Source organism: Oncorhynchus masou, unplaced genomic scaffold, assembly GCF_036934945.1.
Source record: "Oncorhynchus masou masou isolate Uvic2021 unplaced genomic scaffold, UVic_Omas_1.1 unplaced_scaffold_5936, whole genome shotgun sequence".
Taxonomy (NCBI): domain Eukaryota; kingdom Metazoa; phylum Chordata; class Actinopteri; order Salmoniformes; family Salmonidae; genus Oncorhynchus; species Oncorhynchus masou.
Window position 1 is genome coordinate 9,468 of NW_027012360.1, and position 6,628 is coordinate 16,095.

Here is a 6,628-nt window from a genome sequence, read left to right on the forward strand (position 1 = left end):
CCTGAGCCAACTACACTATCTATAACCATTAGATCCACTTAAGACCTACTAACCTATCTACAACCATTAGATGTGTTAGATCCCGACCAACTACATTAAGACACTGTGTTAATCCTGAGCCAACTGCACTATCTACAACCATTAGACTACTGTGTTAGATCCCCTACATTAAGACCAACTACACTATGTACAACCATAGACACTATGTACAACCAACCATTAGACCACTGTGTTAGATCCTCTACATTAAGACCAACTACACTATCTACAACCATTAACCACTGTGTTAGATCCCCTACATTAGGTCCTGACTGTTTATCAGTCTCATCTGCCCGTTGTGCCAGCTGACCATGCAGGATATGAACATGTGAGCCCAGAAAGCAGTAGAAAACAGATGCGAGGTAGATAGAAGTCATATGACTCCTCATGTGGAAGAAACGACCAAAGTGTCTCTGGTCTGACCTCCTCCCAGCCAGGAGTCATGCAGGGTTGGTAGGTACACAGCATGGTGAAAACACGCCTCTGTTTTGACAGTGAGGCCCTCTCCGCTTAGCTGTAGCCCTCTGTACAGACAGACCAGGGTACTGTAGGGAAGGCAGTGGTTCGCTGTGAAAGCCTCCACCCAAGTCAACTCACTGTCCCATGGTACACCAGCTTCGTAACACTACCTTGTGGGAAGGGAACTGCCAAATGTCAACATAGAATTGTCAGCGTAACGTAATATTACAAAACACAACACTTGAGATTCAGACTTCAGTGGAAAGACAAATAAACCGAAGCTTGAATATCAAAAATAGTTTATCTTGTAAATACAGATCTACAAAACGGAGATGTTTTCTCCAGCAGATGGCTGCATTCAGTACAGAACTACATCGCGACTACAGACACTAAGACAAACGGAGATGTTTTCTCCAGCAGATGGCTGCATTCAGTACAGAACTACATCGTGACTACAGACACTAAGACAAACGGAGATGTTTTCTCCAGCAGATGGCTGCATTCAGTACAGAACTACATCGTGACTACAGACACTAAGACAAACGGAGATGTTTTTTCCAGCAGATGGCTGCATTCAGTACAGAACTACATCGTGACTACAGACACTAAGACAAAGAAAACCACTTCCTAGTCAGTCAATTAACAAACTGTCAGCTGAATGGCCAGTTGACTCTCTCTGACCGACCCGCGTCTGGATAGTCAGGATATGGTGTACTGCCTAATGTCATTGATTAAAAATAAAAGGGATAGGTCACCCAAATGACAACATTAGTGAATGTAGTCTCTGGGCCAACCAGGAGAGTCTGTGATCCACTGTCTAGGCCAACAGGAGAGTCTGTGATCCACTGTCTGGGCCAACCAGGAGAGTCTGTGATCCACTGTCTAGGCCAACCAGGAGAGTCTGTGATCCACTGTCTGGGCCAACCAGGAGAGTCTGTGATCCACTGTCTGGGCCAACCAGGAGAGTCTGTGATCCACTGTCTAGGCCAACAGGAGAGTCTGTGATCCACTGTCTGGGCCAACCAGGAGAGTCTGTGATCCACTGTCTGGGCCAACCAGGAGAGTATGTGATCCACTGTCTGGGCCAACCAGGAGAGTCTGTGATCCACTGTCTGGGCCAACCAGGAGAGTCTGTGATCCACTGTCTGGGCCAACCAGGAGAGTCTGTGATCCACTGTCTGGGCCAACCAGGAGAGTCTGTGATCCACTGTCTGGGCCAACCAGGAGAGTCTGTTATCCACTGTCTGGGCCAACCAGGAGAGTCTGTGATCCACTGTCTGGGCCAACCAGGAGAGTCTGTGATCCACTGTCTGGGCCAACCAGGAGAGTCTGTGATCCACTGTCTAGGCCAACCAGGAGAGTCTGTTAGGATTTGTCGACTTTGCCACGGTCATCAACTTTAGCATTAAAGGGGAAGTTCATGATTTTAGTAATGCTAGCTGGTACCTCAGTCTGAAAGTAGTCTGTGGACCAGGAGAAACTATCATCCATGGTTCAGTTGTCTGATACCAACAAAAACACCAAGAAGTTGACGGCCTGCACAGGCCCAGTTCAGTGTGAGATGACCGTTACACCCCGATGATGTGTTTCTATGTATGAGCTTCGGTAGCCAACGTCGCCATGACATTGTGAACGAGAATTTCTACTGGAGAAGCAGTTTCATCTTCATAATGTACCGTCTCTGCTTTAGCCATACTGAACTTCCCCTTTAACGACCAAAGCAACAACAACAATAGGAGTGTATCTCACCAGACAGTGCTTTAGCCATACTGAACTTCCCCTTTAACGACCAAAGCAACAACAACAATAGGAGTGTATCTCACCAGACAGTGCTTTAGCCATACTGAACTTCCCTTTAACGACCAAAGCAACAACAATAGGAGTGTATCTCAAGACAGTGCTTTAGCCATACTGAATTTCCTTTAACGACCAAAGCAACAACAACAATAGGAGTCACCAGACTCACCATACTGACAATGACAAAAGCAACAACAACAATGGAGTGTATCTTTGCTTTAGCCATACTGAACTTCCCCTTTAACGACCAAAAGCAACAACAACAATAGGAGTATCTCACCAGACAGTGCTTTATCTCAACGACAGCAACAGTGACAGTGCTTGTGGCTCCACCCCAGCCAAGGCTCCAGCTCCAGCCCCGGTCCTCTCTGTAACCAGCTCATACTGAACGAGGTGATTCTTTACTGATGTCTCTGTGAGGTATGGCCTCTATGAAGAGAGACCCCTCCTGGATGCTGAAGCAGGTCACCTTCCCTGGGCCTGGTCCTGCTCCCTCAGCAGCAGGCGCAGCTTCCCGGCCCGGTCCAGGTAGATGTTGGCCCCGTGGGAGTCCCTAGAGGGCTTGATGCAGACGGAGAGACGGGCGGCTGCCGGGGGACAGGGTGTTGGGCCGCAGGTTGACGATGACGGCCCCTGTAGGGTAGAGCCAGTGGAGGGAACCCTGGGAACAACGTAGGGTAGACCTGCTCCACATCACGGCTGTGGCCCTCGTGGGTCAGACCACTGGAAGGGAAGGGGGAGGTCAGTGTGGAAGGGAGAGGAGGTCAACAACACATCATACACAGAGACATGGTCACACTCCTAACACACGTGTGAAAGAATGATACATTTGGTCTGAAGTAAAACATTTTTTTTGGGGGGGGGGGGACCACTGTCTGTGACTGCCTGTACAACAGTCTGGAACGGTCTGTATGAATATAGAACAGAGATAATCAGTCGTTCTCCAGCCAAGGGCCGAGCAAAACAAATTAAATAGGCCTAGAACTTGGCAAAAGAACAGAAAACGTCAGCTTTCTCCTGGCGAAACCTTTTCTGGAATCCTGAGCAGCTTCAAAGGGGAAATAGCAGCTCTTCACGTGATCATGTCCTGCCTCCGATCAAACTCAACAGGTAGACTACACACTGCAGCTCTGGGCTTCAAATGGAAACCTATTCCCTATATAAGGCTCTGGGCTAATAGTGCACTATGTAGGGAATAGGGGTTCTGGTCTAAAGTAGTGCACTATATAGGGAATAGGGCTCTGGTCTAAAGTAGTGGACTATATAGGGAATAGGGGCCCAGGTCTAAAGTAGCGGACTATATAGGGAATAGGGGCCCAGGTCTAAAGTAGCGGACTATATAGGGAATAGGGGCCCAGGTCTAAAGTAGTGCACTATATAGGGAATAGGGGCCCAGGTCTAAAGTAGTGCACTATATAGGGAATAGGGGCCCAGGTCTAAAGTAGTGCACTATATAGGGAATAGGGGCTCTGGTCTAACGTAGTGGGCTATGTAGGGAATAGGGCTCTGGTCTAACGTAGTGGACTATGTAGGGAATAGGGCTCTGGTCTAAAGTAGTTCACTATATAGGGAATAGGGCTCTGGTCTAAAGGAATAGGGCTCTGGTCTAACGTAGTGGACTATATAAGGAATAAGGGCTCTGGTCTAACGTAGTGGACTATGTAGGTAGGGCTCTGGTCTAAAGTAGTTCACTATATAGGAATAGGGCCTCGTAGTGGACTAACGTAGGACTATATAGGGAATAGGGCTCTGGTCTAAAGTAGTGGACTATATAAGGAATAGGGCTCTGGTCTAACGTAGTGGACTATGTAAGGAATAGGGCTCTGGTCTAAAGTGGACTATATAAGGAATAGGGCTCTGGTCCTAACTAGTGCACTATGGGAATAGGGCTCTGGTCTACTATATAGGAATAGGGCTCTGGTCTAAAGTAGTGGACTATATAAGGAATAGGGCTCTGGTCTAACGTAGTGGACTATATAAGGAATAGGGCTCTGGTCTAACGTAGTGGACTATATAAGGAATAGGGCTCTGGTCTAACGTAGTGCACTATGTAGGGAATAGGGCTCTGGTCTAACGTAGTGGACTATGTAGGGAATAGGGCTCTGGTCTAAAGTAGTGGACTATATAAGGAATAGGGCTCTGGTCTAACGTAGTGGACTATAAGGGGAATAGGGCTCTGGTCCTAAAGTAGTGGACTATATAGGAATAGGGCTCTGGTCCTAACGTAGTGGACTATGTAGGAATAGGGCTCTGGTCTAACGTAGTGACTATATAGGGAATAGGGCTCTGGTCTAACGTAGTGGACTATGTAGGGAATAGGGGCTCTGGTCTAAAGTAGTGACTATATAGGGAATAGGGCTCTGGTCTAACGTAGTGGACTATGTAGGGAATAGGGCTCTGTCTAAAGTAGTGGACTATATAGGGAATAGGGCTCTGGTCTAAAGTAGTGGACTATATAAGGAATAGGGGCCCTGGTCTAAAGTAGTGGACTATATAGGGAATAGGGCTCTGGTCTAACGTAGTGGACTATGTAGGGAATAGGGCTCTGGTCTAAGTAGTGGACTATGTAGGAATAGGGCTCTGGTCTAACGATGATGGACTATGGCAGGAATAGGGCTCTGGTCTAACGTAGTGGACTATGTAGGGAATAGGGGCCTGGTCTAAGAGAGTGGACTATGAGTGAAACGGTCTGGCGTAGTGGACTATGTAGGAATAGGGCTCTGGTCTGCGTAGTGGACTATGTGGGGAATAGGGCTCTGGTCTAACGTAGTGGACTATGTAGGGAATAGGGGCCCTGGTCTAAAGTAGTGGACTATATAGGGAATGAGGCTCTGGTCTAGCATTAGTGGACTATGTAGGGAATAGGGCTCTGGTCTAAAGTAGTTCACTATATAGGAATAGGGCTCTGGTCTAAAGTAGTGGATATATAAGGAATAGGGCTCTGGTCTAACGTAGTGGACTATATAAGGAATAGGGCTCTGGTCTAAAGTAGTGGACTATATAGGGAAAGCGTTAAGACTCCTGTGGCTCCGTGCGCTGCACACGGCCGGCAGCATGACCAGTCACGAGCCACCCTGCCTCGACATGGCTCAACTGACCTCAGCCCCAACACACACGTCTTATGGCACATTGTTCCTTCTGGGCTCAGCGCTCTGGCAGCACACGACTGACTGCCTGGCAGGCTGCCTCAGGGTCGGAGAGAGGGGTGGGGGAGTCTAGAGACAGAACTGGATGAAGGGAGAGGAGAGAGGGGAGGGGGAGTCTAGAGACAGAACTGGATGAAGGGAGAGAAGGAGAGGGGAGGGGAGTCTAGAGACAGAACTGGATGAAGGGAGAGGGGGAGGGGGAGTCTAGAGACAGAACTGGATGAAGGGAGAGGAGAGGGTGGAGGGGGAGTCTAGAGACAGAACTGGATACAGAACTGGATGAAGGGAGAGGAGAGGGGGGAGGGGGAGTCTAGAGACAGAACTGGATGAAGGGAGAGGAGAGAGGGGAGCGGGAGTCTAGAGACAGAACTGGATGAAGGGAGAGGAGAGAGGGGAGGGGGAGTCTAGAGACAGAACTGGATGAAGGGAGAGGAGAGAGGGGAGCGGGAGTCTAGAGACAGAACTGAATGAAGGGAGAGGAGAGAGGGGAGGGGGGGGAGGGAGTCTAGAGACAGAACTGGATGAAGGGAGAGGAGAGAGGGGAGGGGAGTCTAGAGACAGAACTGAATGAAGGGAGAGGAGAGAGGGGAGGGGGAGTCTAGAGACAGAACTGGATGAAGGGAGAGAAGAGGGACAGGCTACATCCAAAATGGCACCCTATTCCCTATACAGTGCCATAGGCCGTGGTCAAAGGTAGTGAACTGTATAGGGAATAGGATGCCATTTCGGACACAGTAGAGCTGACTTAGACAACCAACGGCAGCAACAGTAACCAGGCTGCCAGGAGCCTCTGCTGAATGCAGGTCAATCAGCCAAACCTCCCCTTGCAGCCGGGACAAAAGGCCTGGAAGAGACATGTTCAGGCAGCACTCTGGACAGGACTGACCCCCTGGCGCCAGACACACAGCACCACCAAACCACTCACTATACACACACAGTGACAGTCAGTGTCGAAAATGGAACCCTGTTCGCTACTTAGTGCACTTGTCACGACCAGGCCCATAACCCTATTCCCTATATAGTGCACTAGACATGACCAGGCCCATAACCCTATTCCCTATATAGTGCACTCGTCATGACCAGGCCCATAACCCTATTCCCTATATAGTGCACTCGTCATGACCAGGCCCATAACCCTATTCCCTATATAGTGCACTCGTCATGACCAGGCCCATAACCCTATTCCC

At 49.0% G+C, this 6,628-nt stretch overlaps 1 pseudogene; it reads right to left on the reverse strand.

Moving 5' to 3' along the window:
- Positions 1–2,586: 2,586 nt before the first annotated feature.
- Positions 2,587–3,018, reverse strand: LOC135536307 (meteorin-like protein; annotated as a pseudogene).
- Between the last annotated feature and the right edge of the window lie 3,610 nt (positions 3,019–6,628).